At 42.4% G+C, this 17,345-nt stretch overlaps 1 long non-coding RNA gene across 2 annotated transcripts; it reads right to left on the reverse strand.

The window, feature by feature from the left end:
- Positions 1–7,892: 7,892 nt before the first annotated feature.
- On the reverse strand, positions 7,893–14,150 carry LOC111948239 (uncharacterized). 2 transcript variants are annotated; one of them, XR_002874188.2, is made up of 4 exons: positions 14,011–14,150; positions 13,725–13,923; positions 12,244–12,356; positions 7,893–10,439 (listed from the first exon to the last, which is right to left on the reverse strand). It is a non-coding gene; the product is annotated as an uncharacterized LOC111948239 (long non-coding RNA). The 2 variants fall into 2 exon arrangements; XR_013658843.1 differs by having other exon boundaries at positions 8,313–10,439; positions 13,721–13,923.
- Between the last annotated feature and the right edge of the window lie 3,195 nt (positions 14,151–17,345).

The following is a 17,345-nucleotide window of genomic DNA, read 5'->3' on the forward strand; positions in this document are numbered from 1 at the left end:
AAAATGAAACAATAAGAGTCTTGAGAAACGCGTCATTTTAAGCGACAAAATAGAAACAAAAGAAATCGAAAGAAAATTGAAAGCAACAGTTCAATTTTCTGTTTTTTTTATGCAATTTTACAGATAAGGTTCACAAAACGTCAACACATAAGTAAAGACTGATGTCATTTATTATTAAAATGAATCAGTAAACTTTGATAAAATTTAATTTCCATTATTTATTCTTAGATTATTGAAAGATCCACTGCAAGAAATATTGTGTTCTTGGTGTTTCTAACATAGTCTTGTGGCATTTTTCTCATCATAGAGAACATATATAAAGAAAACTAAGCATGTACACAGTGCTCTTAGTTATAGGTTACGGGAAGGGGGGCGGGGTTGCTCCACACCAAGGGTTCCAATCACAACTACTTTTTTTTATCCCTTGTACTTTCCTCTGACCCCCCCCCCCCCCCCCCCCCTTACATTGACATGTTCTCCCTACCATGACAAAGGTGGATAGATTTCATGTAATCCATGGACACCAGTTAAGATCACAAATCATTGAAGAAAAAGGTTCAGAGCACTGTCTAATGGGTCTAGATGACCCAACTCCCAATGTCAAAGTGTCTAGAATAGCACAAGGGTTACAGGTGAATATCCTTTTTTAAATATATTTATAAGCAATACTTAATTTAGATTTTCCAACTGTACTCAAAATAGTGTAGGAATCCACCAGTGCAACAAAAACGGTGAGCAATACTGGAGCTATCTAGTTGTACAGTATTGAGTCAGATTTTAGCTTGGATCAGGAAAACAAAAACATTCATGGATATAGTCGTCTGTAAGTGGAATCATCAGAATAGAGTGGATTTAGCTTGTGGCCTGCCAAGTGTAGCTTCTACATCACAGCTACAAGCTTTTTCAAACAGCATTTTTTTCATCTGTTCCTGATTTACAACGATTTGAACAGAGAAATACTTAGAAATGCTATTTTTACTGTAACTTTCTTAATGTTTGTGCTCCATCATCAAGTACATATTAAAAACACCAAAGACACAATTTTTATTGGACTGGGTATTAAAATAGATTGAAAATCCTAAATAACTAAAATAAATTAAAAAACACGGACTCAGACATATGTCAAAACTCACAGCTTACATTCACACGTTTTCACCTAATTAGATGCAGAAGCTGCAGCCGCAGCATCTGTGCGAGTGTTAGTCTCCAGGTTATTTATGTCCTGGCACACATGAGGAACCAAACACACCTGCTTTTCTGCTCATGAATCAGGGACCAAATCAAACAGCGGCTCATTGAGGAACCAAATTTATTGCAGATTTGCTACCATCAGTTTTCAGTGTTCCAGTTTATCCTCTCAGAAGTGGAAGTTTACTGAAGCATGTCACATAAAACTTTACTACAGTTGGTTGGGGCCTCTTTGAGATTTGGATGAATTCTTATCCTGATGCTCTGATTTACTATGTTTTTTTTGCACGACTTTACTGCTCGTAGTATTTTCTTTAAACCTAAACGTCCTGCACTTAGCTTTAAGTTTTCACCTTTGTTTCAGTCAGACAAACTCTTGCAGTGGAATACATTTATTTTTACATACTTAATTTACATCTTAGTTGGCATTCACAAACTTTGATTGGCATAAGGCCGTACAATTCCATGAGACAATTTCCATAAACTTTAGGGTAACAAACCCCCAAAACCAAAGATCATCAAGAAGAAAGAATGTAAATGTATAATCAGTGTGTCATAAGATGAGGTGTGTTTCGGCGGCATTTCATTTTCATTTCATTTCATTTCATTTCATTCCATTCCATTCCATTCCATTCCATTTCCAAGTAAGACTGCTGTGTGTGACCCGGCCCCTTTGACCGTTGGGCCGCCCCCTTCTTTTCATTTCTTTTATTCGAGTTCAGCGCCACGAAGGGGACATACTATCTAGTGAATCTGCTATGTGTGACCCGGCACCTTTGACCGTCGGGCCGCTCCCCTTCGTGGAACAACTAGGGGAACATACTATTGGCAAAGAGAGAGAGAGCCAAACAAAAGAAAAACGAAACAAAACAAAGCAGGGAGCCAACATAAGAATCACTCATACCTGTTTTTCTTTTTTTTTTTTTTTAGAATATAAGCCCACATCCGCGAAACGCTGTAAGGAACTATAATTTGAACCGCCAAGAACAACCCGTATGAAGACCCTACCTAACATCCAATCCAAGCTTCCAAAGGCATGCTATGACATGCTTAAGTACCATCCATTATTCGTAGCTTCCATCAAATACTAAGAACAAGCTTAACGGCTATAAACGTTCTTTCATTTGGCATACTATTTAAACGAGTTTAAGTAACATCCATTAATTCGAAGCTTCCAACGACAGGACTAAGAACAAGCTTAACTGCCATAATGTTTCCCCATTTGGCATACCATAATACGAGCTCAGAACATCCATTTATTCGAAGTTTTCCATCTAAATATCAAGAACAACCTCAACGGCCATATTTCCAATGCTTCATTGGAGTAATTGAGCTTAAGAAACCAAATTTGAGCTCCATCGCATACTATAATACACTTTAGAACATCCTAAATTTTGAGGCTTAAACCTGGCAATAATTTTATTTAAACATCTATAATTCAAAAATGTACATTCATTCTGCTGCTGACATATTGATTGATTTAAGTCAGAAGTGTCATGGGAACGCAGAGGAGGGCCACCGCCCCATCACTTTCAGTTCAGCAATAGGTACGTCGAGCAGTCATCGTTGCAACACCAGATCAAGGAATGCAGGGGTGTCATCATTTGCCAGAAACGGAGAAGCAGGCCAGGGAGCAGGGACTCGCAGGCTCAGGATGCGATGCATAGATAAAATACAAAACCAGTATTAGTCTCAGCAAAGAATATATATATGACCCAGAAACTGATTAGTTTTTACAATGATTGAGATAAATGGAATAACAACGCTTTGCAGAGAACAATCTGAGAAAATTAAATTTAGTAGAAAGTTAAGGAAAGTCCCATTGTGGATTCATCGCACCATAGAAACCACAAGTATCACAAATTCCAACAGTAAATTGATAGTGAAATACAGAAACTGCACGATATCTTAACACCAATTTTATATACACCAATTGTAAGAGAAGTAACCTTTGACAGTTCCAGAGGGACGCACCTTCAGAAGGTCATTGAGAAATCAGGCGATGGGAAGGGTAACCGAGGGCCAAGGAGATTATAGATGAGGAAGGTCAACGTCCCACGTAGCAATGGATTGCAGCTCGGCTGGAATTTGATTCTCGTATTTGATATTAGTGGTTCTCAAATAGGTGGACAACAAAACACAGACTGCTGAAATTTTAGCCAAGGGCATCTGGAGATCCGCAAGGGATCGTAGGTTTTGATAGCTAGACTGAACCTTAAGAATTTAGAGGCAGAGCATAACAGCCTCTAAATGTAGATGCATCTAGCCGAGTGTCATCTGCTTAAGCAGGGCAGATAGAAGACTGGCTTGTGGACACAAGAATTAACTCTTGAACTAAGCTTGAGCGTAAATGATGACGTTTCTACGGTCAGGGATAATTTGCTCATGGTGTTATTTAAACACCAACCAAGACAACCGATGACACAAGACTATTATCTCACTCTTTAAATAGCCTTAATATAATCTCCATGGCTAAATTCTCATAACCACACGATCCCTTAAAAACTATTAGAGCCGTGGATTCTGGCGGCCGGACCTACACAAACCACTTTTCATAAATCTTTCTCCCCAAAACCAGAGGGCCCAGCCACAGAAGAACAAGCAGAGGGAGACTGAAGACACGACAGGCATCATTATAACAAAACCACTCCAAGCATTGAGAGGGACAGTCCAAAAACGCAAGAGAGTAAAGTAAAACGTGGAGAAGGCATGGGCAGCCGAAGTAAGAACAAACTGGAAGATGAACTACGAGGCGCCAACAGGTCCAAAACAAGTTCCATCAACATGATCACTTCCGAGGGGCCACCCTCAGTGGCGGCCTTGAAAACAAACCAGACAGTGAGCAGGCGGAGGCGACAAATGAGGATCGCCGAGTGAATTAAAACAAGCCACAGACGTTGCATAAAAGACACAAATCATAAGTAAATATCCACAGAGGAAAGAGGGGTCCAAGAAAGATCAAACCAAACGCTGATTAACCACCAAATGTACAGCACCCACAACAGAAACACAAAAAACAAAGAGAGCCACCAAAATAATAAAGCCAGCGTTGAATAAAGACAGGCAAGATTCACATTCGGCTCCTAATTAACACACAGCAACAGATAAAACGCCGAAAGTCACAACTAATTCAGCCGACATGAGAAACCTGTCCAGACGAGGACCACCAGCCTTGAACCACAAGAAAGACCCCACAACCCCTGAAACAATAACCGGATGCAGAGCCACACAGCATGAAAACGAACCAGGTAGACCACAGAGTCAAAGAACACAGAACTACAATTCCCAGGGACCTTAGGAGCGTGACGTCACCGATGACCGGGTCAATAAGGAAACAGAAAAGCCTTAAGGCCCGTTCACACCGGGACGAATTTCGCCGGCGATTTTCGCCGACGTTTAACGCCTCGTGACTAAACAAAGGGCACCAATGTGAGTGTGCACACCGACGCGGAAAAACGCCACGCGTCAAAGCGTCAAAAAAAAACCCCGCCTCGGGTTCGGTTTTTTTTTTGACGCCTCGCGTCGAAATCTATTCGACCAATGAGAATGGCGCTTTTGCACACGTGTCTGGAGCTTCTGAAGTTACAGTAAAACACAACTTGGGGGCGCTCAAACACAAAACTGCCTTGCTGAGCACACATACCAGCGAAGAAGATAGACGCCAAGTAGCGTCTACACTGCCGCGAAGAAATAATGACGGACATTCTGAAATATCCCTGAACCAAGCACCAGTTGGAGCTACTGGTGCTTGAAATATCCATGTTTTCTTTGTATGATTCTGACAAGCGCGTAAATACTTGCCCTCTTCTTCTGAGTGAAAAGCGACTTTAAGAAGCGTAAAATTGCGCGCCACCTTGTGTACAGGAATATTTCTGTTTACATTAAGCGCCATCTAATGTCAGGGACTGAAATTGCATGTTCGCTCGGCTCATCGTCAGCGAAAATCGCCTGGGTGTGAACACAAAAAACGTGGCGAAAAACGCTGGCGAATAACGCCTGGCGAATATTCGTCCCGGTGTGTACGGGCCTTTAGAAAACATAACAGAAAAACACGGGAAAAGACCGCCGGGCCGCTCACCGCAACGATACAGACGGTCACAGCAGACGAGAAGGCCCGGACAGCTCCCGATCTAGCGCCGCTGCCGACCCGAAACACCGCAAAACACTCACCCGCCGAACGCGCCGGGCGCCGCTACCCGCCCGCCGAATTGCCGCGGAAGGAGAGACAGACGCGGCGAAACGAAAGCCCCCACATCAGAAAAAGTCTGATCGCCATCCAAAAAGAACGGGGGAATACACCAAGATGCCGAAGAGAAGAAGACCAGCGGGCATGGAGCACCGGCGACGAATGCAGCGCTGCGGTAAGAAAGAATGAACGGCTGCACACCTGGACTTAAATAGGACGCTGAACAGGTGAGTTAGTTAACTACCGCCCTAGAGGGGGGAGAGACTATGGCTGCCTGAAAGGCGAACTCGTTCGCTATTTTTTATTCAATATTTTTCCATATGTTTCTGTTAAGCTTTATTATTTTGTTTTCCTCTGCTGATAATGTAAATAATGCAAGAAGTTTTTACTGTTTAATTAATATCTTACTACAAAGGTTTCGGAAAAAAGATAACTCCTAAACGGAAGCTAAAAGAACAAACAAGACAAGGCTTGCAAAATATTATCTAAAAACTAAGACTGCTCACTAGAAGAAAAAATGTTACAGTTACGAAACGTTCACATAATTATTTTCAATAGTTATACCAAATATATAGAGGTCTGTAATGCTGATCTTAGAAATACTTGAACTATGAGATTCAGAAAATTAAAAAGTAATCCAATAAATCACATTTTTAAATTATTCATTTATTTTTAAATAAAATATTTGGTCAATAACTACAGTTAACATCAATACTTTGCAATGTAATTCTGGTTGGCAAAGACAGAGGTCAAAAGTTTCCTGTAGATCTTTCCCAAGTTTGCTCTGTATCTGCTATTTTGATCCATTCCTCCATCCAGATCTTCTCAAAATCTGGGACATTTGGGGCTGTTGTTGGCAACACAGATTTTCAACTCCCTTTATGGATTCTCTACTGAAATGACACCCAGAGATTGGCTGGACCACTTCAGAGCCTTGAAATGCCCTTTACATAGCTACTCCTCAGTTGCCTAGTGGATGTGTTTGGGATCATTGTTATGCTGAAAGATCCAACCACTTTTCATCCTAAATGTTCTCCTAATGGAAGAAAGTTTTCAACACATGGCCCCATTCATCCTTAGCATAAATCAGTCATCATGTCCACTTAGCAGAAAAGCAGTCCCAAAGCATGAAGCTTCCCCCCCATGCCTCATAGTGGGCATGGTGCTTTTGAGATACATGTCAGCAATAATTGCTCCAACTGTTGATCTCTTCTCACTAAGATCCCTGTTTATTATACATTGGTTAATGCCAGTCATGTTTAGGTGAACAGGCTTGTCCCTGCTGTCCTTCATGGTGGAGAGGTTACAGTTTGACTGTTTAAGGGTGTGGACATGTCGTTTATCCAGATACCCAGTTCAAACAGGTAATAATGATACAGGTAATGGAGGATAGAAGATATTAAAGAAGTAACAGGTCTCTGAGACAGAATTCTTGCTCTTTTGTAAGAGCTACATTGTTATTATGACATTCTTTCAAATTCAACTGTATGTGTTTTATGAGGGACAACTTGCAGAATCTGTGACTGACAGAGACTTTTTTCTGACGGACAGGACAGGACCATTTTCTGTTGGATTTTTACATTTCCCAAAAGCCAATTAAAGCTGGATCTAAAGGCATATATAGTCTCAAGCCTCTGGAGCTCCTGCAGTGCATAAAAATGTCAAATTTATTACATTTCTGTTTCAGGAATTCACTCTTCCTGAAATCTGAGCACGGCAGATGACTGACAGACACTCACACAACTTTTGCCTCTGCCTCCGGTTTCTGCTAAATAAACAAGGTTTGTCTGAGAGGAGGAAGAGACCTGCAGACAGGTGAGGCAGGTAAACAAGCACCCTGGAAACAAAGGTGTGAGTGACAGGCCATAAATCAAAATGGAGGAGGAACTGTGACCCTGCCGAAAGAAGATCTCCATCAGGACACCTGCAGTGTCCTCCTGAATCCTCAGTCATCTGACAGAGGATGAATGAGGAGGGCAGCCATCAAGTCGGCCGATGCAGCTGCTTTTGAAGTTAGCAGACACGCAGTCTGCAGAAGTGGATTAAAACAAGGTGCTCTATGCTCAATTTATGGATGATTCCACCATGCTGAAGTCAAAACAGTTCCATAACGCTGCTACAGCAGGTCTCACTGTTGGACTCTGCTGAAACAAAGTTGCTTGGATTCTGAAAATGATTGCATGATGAGTTTATTTAAGAACAAAAATCAGCCCCATGATTACCAAAAGTCCCACTCCATCAGACTGATTCACTATTTTTCTTTCATAGTTGGGCATAATTTAGAATTCACATTTCATTTATCTACAAATGTAAATAAATGTTCTGGACTCATGGAAGCCTTTCCCACTATCCAGTCAGTTAAACACCTCCACACAAGGAATGACAGACGCCAAGATGGGTTTTCTTCCGTTTATATATGGCAGGTGTGAAACTGTATGAATACAGGACATATTCAAAATGTTATAAAAATGTACAACTTCAAAATAAGTCTGTTTTTTTAGACAAAATATACACTTACAGGGAATGCCTTCTTAAACTTAAAACATAACCAAAACACAGCAACTTGTCTGGCGTGGCTTCAACTGTTTTCTGCTCCTCTGTCGGGACTTCGACTCTGCTGTGCTCCTCGTGCTCTGAGCGGAGCATGCTAATGTGCTTCTTAAAGGGGCAGTGCACACAAAACCCTTAGCATATGAGAACAGCCCGTCTTAAAGGGGAAGGGCACATAAAAACATTATGGCAAAGCCAAAACACTCCCCGTCTGGTATCTTAAGGATGCCACAACTAAACTAACTTATACGTCACCACGTAACAAAAGAATCATCTCCGAGATGGGTCGATAATAAGTCTTAACAGTCCCTTGGTTAGCAACTCTAACCTCCGCTTTTCTCACAACTCCATCTTCACTTGCAACTTTCTTGACTATGATTCCAATGGGCCACTCATTTCTTCTGACTTTTGTCTTTCAGAAGCACAACATCTCCTTCTTTGATTTCAGTCTTTTTGTGATGCCATTTTTGGCGAGTTTGGAGGGTGCACAAGTACTCCTTCCGCCACCTGCTCCAAAAGTGGTCAGCGAGGAACTGAACACGCTTCCAGTGACTCTGAAGCATGTTCTTGTGATCAATGTCATCACAAATTGGAGGAAGAGCTGCAGATTTTTGTGTGAGCAACATGGCAGGAGACAAAATGTGTGGATGCTCCGGGTCCGATGAAACTGACACTATTGGGCGAGCGTTGATCACAGCCGTAACTTCAGCAAGCAGTGTCGTCAAGATTTCATGGGTGAGCTGAGAACGCCCAGCTTGTAGCAACAAACTGTCCAGTATGCGCCTTTCCATGCCAATCATACGTTCCCATACTCCACCCATATGGGACGAATGAGGAGGGTTGAATACCCACGTGCACTTGTGCTCTTGCAAATACTGTCGTACCTTGTCTTGGTTAGACACTGAAGCTGTGATTTCTTTCTGAGCTCCTATAAAATTAGTGCCACAGTCAGAGCGTAGCTGCTTTGCAGGGCCTCTCAGAGAAAAGAAGCGCCTCAGCGCGTTGATGAAGCTGGATGAGCTCATTCCTTCCACTACTTCAATGTGTACCGCCCTGATACACAAGCAGGTAAATAGCACAGCCCATCGTTTGCTGTTTGCTTGTCCTCCTCTTGTACGCCTTGAAAACACTTCCCAGGGGCCAAAGATGTCAACACCCACATAAGTAAAAGGGGGCTCCATTTGAAGACGTTCTGTTGGTAAGTCACTCATTAATTGCTCCTCAAACTTCCCTCTTAGTCTTTTGCATGAGACACACTTGTTTATAACTTTCCCAATGCACCTTTTAGCTCCAACAATCCACAAACCACTTTCTCTGACTGCTCCTTCGGTGAAGTGCCTGCCTTGATGGTTGACCCTTTCATGATGGTGTTGCACAAGCAGGGTAGTTATGTGGTGGGTTCCCGGCAAAATGATAGGTCTCGTTTCTTTTGCTTCCAAGCCAGAGTGAGAAATGCGGCCACCAACTCTCAGAAGGCCGTCTTTTCCAATGATGGGATTAAGCTTTATCAGTGGGCTCTTTTTGGCCAGATTTTGTTTTGCTGCAAAACATTTGATTTCATCAGGATAAGTTTCTTGCTGGACATTCTTAATGATTACATTTTCAGCTTTCTCCAGCAGCTCACATGTGATGGCTGTTTTGCAAATATGCCACCCAGAGCAGTTTTCTCTGGTCTCGGAGGAGGCGAAACACTGTGCGATGTGAATCAAATTTGCCACAGTTCTCTTCAGTGACTTCCATGAAGAATAACGTTCACAGCGTCTTGTGTCCAATCCAGATTTTGTGAGATTTGTGCAGAGAGTGTTTACTTCTGGACGCACCTCTGCATCATTATCTGGGTCCAGTAGATCATATTGTTCTAATTGGGTCTCGGCACAGCTGTGCAGGAAGGCTGGGCCTGTTAACCACGACGTATTCTGCAACTCTGAGGCTGGAACGGAGCGTGAACCGTGGTCAGCGGGGTTTTTATCCGTCGTGACAAAGTGCCATTGTTCAGGTGTTGTTGACTCTCTGATGCGTCTGACACGATTGCTTACGTAAACGTAGAAGCGCCTCGACTGGTTATTGATGTAACCCAAAACCACCTTGCTGTCAGTGTAGAAGTGAGTCTGGTGTATTTGGTAATCAATCTCTTCGATTATCACTTCTGACATTTCCACAGCCATTACTGCTGCGCAGAGTTCGAGCCTAGGAACTGTAGGTTCCGGTCGAGGGGCCATTCGTGTCTTTCCAAGGACAAAGCCAACTTCTGTTCTGCCCTCAGCAGTGGTAACTTTGAGATAAGCAACTGCACATATTGCTTTCATTGATGCATCTGAGAAGATACACAGCTCCACGTGTTTAGCTTGGGAGAATGGGATGTTAGTGTACGTACGTGGAATTTGTAGATCTCTGAGGCACTGAAGAGACTGCTGCCATTCAATCCACCTCCCTCTCATGTCTTCAGGAAGCTCAGCATCCCACTCTGTTGCGTGCAGTGAAAGATCTCTGAGGAGAAGCCGGCCTCGAATAATGACTGGAGACAAAAACCCAAGTGGATCAAAAACACTATTAACTGTTGACAGAACCCCTCTTTGTGTGTATGGTTTGTCTGTCTGAGGAATGTGAAAGGTGAAATAATTAAACATTATGTTCCATTTAATGCCAAGGCTTCGCTGGGCTGGAAGTTCATCCTTGAACAGATCCAGAGCTTGGAGATCTTTAGCTCTCTCCTCTACTGGAAAAGCATCCATCACTTCAGCTTTGTTGGAAGCTATTTTGAGGAGCTTGAGGTTTGATGCTGCAAGCATTTCTTGGGTTCTTTTGACAAGATCGATGGCTTCTTGCTCAGTGGGAAGAGATTTTAACCCATCATCCACGTAAAAGTCTCTGTCGACAAAGTGACGCGCATCTGCCCCATATTTTGCTTCACCTTGTTCTGCTGCTTTTCTCAGGCCATAAGTTGCTACTGCAGGGGAGGGGCTATTTCCAAAAACATGGACACACATTCTGTAGTCCACTATGTCCTTTTCTGGATTGTTGTCTTTGTGCCACACAAATCTCAAGACATCCCTGCAATCTTCTCTTACCAAAAAGCAGTAAAACATCTGTTGAATGTCTGCAGTTACAGCAACCTTATGCTTTCTAAACCTCACGAGTACACCAAGTAGACTGTTGGTTAGATTGGGACCTGCAAGCAGTATGTCATTGAGTGAGGCACCTGCAAACTGGGCACTGGAATCAAATACCACTCTTATTTGCGACTGCTTCTGGGAATGGTATACTCCAAAAAAGGGTAAATACCAGTATTCTTTGCTCTCCTGCGCTGGGGGTGCGAGCTCAGCATGACCATTGTCTAACATCTTTTGCATAAAATCTATGAAGTGGGACTGCATCTCAGGGTTTTTGTTGAGTGTGCGTTGCAGTGACTTAAGGCGGCTGACCGCATATTGGCAGTTGTTGGGCAGTATTTTTCTTGGCTGACGAAAAGGTAGTGGGGCTACCCAGCTTTTTGTCTCATTCTGTATGCATTCTTCGTCCATTATTTTGAGAAAAAGCAGGTCCTCCATGGAAGGTGCAAGCTTGTTGTCATTTTTGGTCTGATGGAAAACATTGCTTTCTAAGGTTAGACTGTCTGCACTTTGTTTTTTGTTCATGCTACTCTGAGTTTGCAGTCGGTCTGGTAAGCTGGCTTCTGGCTTGACATTGAAGTGGTTCTCGCAGGGGGGAAAAAGGGTGGTTCTCCCATTTGTCAAGATGTGAGTCTTTAGACTGGTGACTTCTGAAGGTTGATGGATGCTGCCCAAGCACACATCTCCCACTATCACCCAGCCTAAATCAAGTTTCTGCGCAAATGGTGCATTGTGTGGACCATTAATCTGACTGCGGACTTTGTGGACCCTTAAAACATCTCTTCCCAGTAATAAAAGGATCGCAGCACTGCTATCAAGTGATGGTATTTTGTGCGCAATATGTTCAAGGTGGTGATGACCTTCTGCAGCAGCTGGAGTGGGAATTTCACTTCTTTTGTTGGGTATCATGTTACACTCAATCAGCGTTGGTAGTGGAATCGCGGAGGCACCATCTATTGACTGTACAACATAGCCAGAAGCTCTTCGACCTGCTGTTACTCCTACACCAGCACAGGTCTGCAGAGTGTAAGGTGTTGGAACGCTGTTAACTTTGAACATTTCAGAAAACTCTGATCTTGCTAATGACGAGTTGCTCTGGTCATCCAACATTGCGTACATTCTTTTGGTATTGCTGGGATTGTTAGCTGGGTAAACATTGACCAAGCATATTTTGGAACATGACTTTCCTGAAAATCCTTTCCCGCATACCTCAGTGCAACTTGTAAGAACGGTTTCCTTCTGCATTTCTTCTCTCTCCCCGCCGTGATCTGCTGTTGTCTGGGAAAACTTGCGGGAAGTGAAGGGTACATCTGGATGCAAAGCTGTGGGATGTTTTTCGGAGTCACATTCAGAACATTTAACAGCTACATCACAGTTACGGGCCACGTGTTGATTGGATGTGCAACACTTATAACATATGTTATTGAAGCTGGGGTCATTGCGTGCCTTTGCCTGGGTGTGGATGAACTGCATGAAGAACGTAAAGGGAGGAAAACTTACTTTATACTCCTCTTTGTAACGTGAGCCTTCCATCATCCACCTGTCCTGTAGACCGTATGGAAGCTTCTCTACGATTGGACTGATGCCCCTTGCCGTGTCAAGATATAACAGTCCATTTAAATATCCCTCTTGTTTGGCTGAATTAATCTCAAACAATAAATCACTTAGCTCCCTTAGCTTGTGATTATCCTTTGGACCTATTTTAGGAAACTGGTCAAGTTTGGCAAAGAGAGCGCCCTCTATAGCTTCTGGGGAGCCATAGGTCTCTTCTAGTCTGTCCCAAATATTCTGCAAGGCAACTGATGGTTTCCGTATGTTGACCGCTTTAATGCGACGTGCATGTTTAGCTGACTCTGGGCCCAATGATTTAATGAGTAAATCTATTTCTTCTCCTGCTCGAAGATCAAGTGTTTCGATGGTGTGAATGAATGACGATTTCCATGACAAGTAATTTTCTGCTTTGTCATCAAATCTGTCAAGCTCAGATGTTAAAAGCTGACTTTTCACTAGAAACTTTGCCAGCTCATTTGTGTCACTGGAGTGGCCAGCAGAGGGCATACCATGACAATCGTTATCATAGGATGTGTTTTTCTTGAAACTGGGGGTGAAACTGTAACTTTCCTGTTGCCTTTCAGGGGGATGTTGGTGTTTGGTTAATTCACTGATTTGGGGGGATTGTGAGGACCGATATTCTTTACAAACTGTGGGAGCATTTTCTTGGGACATCTCCAATGGCTTAGCATAGGTTTTCTGCAGGCCTTTGTTTGGTTTAATGTTTTTTGCCGTTAATTCACTTAGTTCTTCATCACTGTGTGCAGCGTGATCTTTCACATATTGAGCTGTCCGCTCCTGCACATGCATTGCTGGGAAAATATTACTTGAACGATCTGCTGCTTCCAAACTAGCAACTGCAGCTTCCATTACTTCTGCTTCTGCAGCTGCAGCTTGAGCTTCACCTTCCTTTTCCAATGCATGAAGTGTTGCTTCTAGTCTGGCTTTTTCCAATTTAATCTCTATTTCTTTCTTTGCAAATGCGGCTCTGGCTTGTGCGGCTTCTGCTTTGGCTCGTGCTGTTGCCGCGGCTAATGCTACGCTCGATGCTGAAGATCTGCTCGATCGTGAAGCCACAGATCTAACTTCTAGTTCGACTTCCTCCATAGTTTGTGTTGATTTGCTGTGTCTTTACCAACTTGATATTGTTGCATGTGTCGAGCTGATCCTGGAACAGGGATGGCAGCCGGGGTTGAGAAGTTTGTCGAACGGTCTCCCTTTTCACTGTTCTGGACTCATGGAAGCCTTTCCCACTATCCAGTCAGTTAAACACCTCCACACAAGGAATGACAGACGCCAAGATGGGTTTTCTTCCGTTTATATATGGCAGGTGTGAAACTGTATGAATACAGGACATATTCAAAATGTTATAAAAATGTACAACTTCAAAATAAGTCTGTTTTTTTAGACAAAATATACACTTACAGGGAATGCCTTCTTAAACTTAAAACATAACCAAAACACAGCAACTTGTCTGGCGTGGCTTCAACTGTTTTCTGCTCCTCTGTCGGGACTTCGACTCTGCTGTGCTCCTCGTGCTCTGAGCGGAGCATGCTAATGTGCTTCTTAAAGGGGCAGTGCACACAAAACCCTTAGCATATGAGAACAGCCCGTCTTAAAGGGGAAGGGCACATAAAAACATTATGGCAAAGCCAAAACAATAAATAAATGCATTTTTACATTTATTAGAGAAACTTAACCTTGTTTTATGTTTATTACATGGTCAGTTTTTGCACATTTGTAGATGTCCAACGAGGGTTTCGGCCCACTGGTCTTTACGCGAATTCGGATTTGAGCTGTTCAAAATTTTGTGTTGGTTGAGGATTTCGCAGTCTATGTGCATTTTACGTAGTTTACACAGTTGTGTAATTTTACGCAATTGTGCGTGATTCTTCCACGACCGCTCCACGTTTGTGTAACAGACTTTTCACGTATTTAACACTAACGCATAACTTTTCTATCTTGTACACGATTCATATATCACATTAAAATTGTGTTTTTGACACATGAATCACTAATGAATTGCATATAAACTGCGCAATAATCCCGTGAGGTTAATGTTCTATGTTAATTCACATGTTCTTTGCGTGGTTTATTCATTCTTCTTCCACTGTTTTAACCTGGTTTATTCATGATACATCTGTGAAAATTTCACATAAAGAACACAACTTTTCTCACTTTTCCACGCATATTAAAGACTAATTTTCACCATCACAGCCTCAGGACATCATGTGAATCTTCTATAGGGACGTTTCAAAGCCCATGAAAGCTCACTGGAATCCACCGGAAGCATTCCAGGGAACAGGATCACCTCGGGACAAACTCGTTGCAAACGGTTTTGAGGTCATTTCTGGGAAAATGTCAGCGAGAGAACTTCAGCTTTTGCTTCTCCCAGAGAAACATTCGGAGCAGCTTTTCCTGAAACTCTCAAATAAACTAGGTGAGCATAATTATAGAAGTAAGTTTTCAGAGTTTACTCAGGTGAAGCTGAGAGGATCCTCACCGTGCTCCACATCAGCAGATCCATTCATCATCGCATTAGGTTTGAAGGCTCTTTGTTCCATTCAAACAGTGGAACAGCTGTCAGGCACAAGGGTCAGGCTTCTTAACCAGCTATGTTGGTTGTGCACGTGCGTGTGCACAGGAACGTAGTGTGAGTTAGATAACCAAGCAGATGGAGTGAGTGTCAACGTGTGTGTGTCCTCAGGTGGCGGAGCAAAGTCAGATGAGGTGAGCTGATGATGATGGTGTGTTCATCGCTCCTTCATCTCTCTTTAAATCCAACATAGGATGTGAGAGCGCAGCAGCAGCGGCTGCAGGTCACATGTTCCCTCCGTCAGTTATTCCTCCCTTCGTTTTGTTTTACCACCAAACTGTCTGGCACAGAGATGAGGTCGGATTCGGCACGTGCGAGCTTTTAATGTGAAGGGTTCACCTCATGGAACCCGCAGCTCTATACAGCACAAGGCTATAACCTTCACTGCAGTTTATAAAATCTGTTTAAAAATGATCTCAGGTTTATGAATTGTTTTGTGATTATTCGCTAATTTAGTGGTAGAAAAACAAGAAAAATTTGGATTACGTCAGACTTTTTTTTTTTTCAGTTTTCTACATTTACCTGCTCGGCCACCTTGGTGCCTTTCTTCCTTCTTCTCTTCCCCCAACATTTTTAGCTTCCTAGTCTTCCTATTGCTCCTCCCGGTGGGTTCTCAGGGCATTAGGGAGATCAGATCTGAAATGCATCCCCGCAGCATCTTCTGTTGAGCTTGCTCCTCATTCCTGCCTACCTCAGGCCTGCCTAAATGGCCTTAGCCTAATTAATGTTTTAATGTCAAGAGAGAAGAAGGGACAACGCAGGGAGAGGAGGAGAACAGCACAGGAAATGCTGAGGGTAAATCTGAAGAGGAGAAAATGTGTACCAAGTCAAATGTAAAATCCTAGACCTTAAGTTTAACTTATTTTTATTTCGAAAGAATCATAATTTTTAAACAAATTACAAAACAGAAAAACATAAGAAGATTGAACATATGTGGAAATAATTTGAGACTTGACTTAGATTTCAGATTCCAGTTCTAAATTTGACTCTAAATTAACATTTTAGTTTTTAGAAATAAAAGTGATTAAAGAAATGGTTCTTGACTTCTGGTGAAAATATACATGGGCTTTCATTTTTATTGTTGTCTGCCCTGCGACAGACTGGCGACCTGTCCAGGATGTCCCCTGCCTTCACCCACGAGTGACCAGGATAGGCTCCAGGAGCCCTGTGACCCCAAAAGGGACAAAACTGCTTGAAGATGAATGAGTGAAAAGCCCCACCTTCTTTTCCAGACGGAAAGACACTTAGTTGAAGACATGAATGAAGAGGAAGTCCTCAACCAGAGCCCGGAGTTCTCCATAGCGCTTGAAAAAAAAATCATTCTAATTGGCCCCCTTAACACTTTTTCAAATTTTAAGCTTTGACAAAAGTTTTTTTTTTTTTTTTAATTCTAAATAGGGTTACGGTTAGAATAATTCATATAATTTCCACTTCTGGCTAATGATGTCAGGCGCCATCTTGCCTGGAGCCAGTCCCCTCTGGAATTTGATGCAAACCCAGAGGTTACAGTTCCTCAAAAGACCAGTAGAGGGAGGTAGCAGAAGAAAGTAATGTTCCGCTTACCCCAGGTGAAAAAGTTTAGTTTTACACCAGCAATGATAACAAAATTCATGATATATTTCTACTCTCATTCCTGCCAAACTTTACTGACATTTCTAGACATAACACAAGTCAGATGTTGTTTACTGAGTTTGTTTTTGTTGTTATTTGGTGCATTTCTCAGGTTTTACCCTTTTTGTTTAAACTTACACGTGTTTCTTTTAATTTTATTGTGAGTTTAACTGGCGGTGGTTTAATGCTTAATTTGAAATGACGACTTAAGTCTAGTAACTATGGTTGCCATTGTAGCATTTTGGCCGGGGACTGAACAAAAGATTTGAATTTAATTGATTTTTTAAAACAGATGTGAAACATATTTCTTCAAATTGAAGTTCATTGGCATCCCCAAGATTCACACTTTTAGTGGTGGGATTCCTCTTTCATGGCGCATCAGTTCCCATTGGGAAATCCAAATGAATTGCGATGAATCAGAATCTGCGTTTGGCAGCATCAATAATCTCAACCAAGAAACCATGAAACTAAAAATCTGCGAGCTTCTTTAACCCTTGTGCTGTCCTAGGCACTTTAACATTGGGAGTGGGGTCATCTAGACCCACTAGACAGT

This window comes from Oryzias latipes, chromosome 11 (genome assembly GCF_053564925.1).
Source record: "Oryzias latipes strain Hd-rR chromosome 11, Olatipes_Hd-rR_3.1".
Lineage (NCBI taxonomy): Eukaryota > Metazoa > Chordata > Actinopteri > Beloniformes > Adrianichthyidae > Oryzias > Oryzias latipes.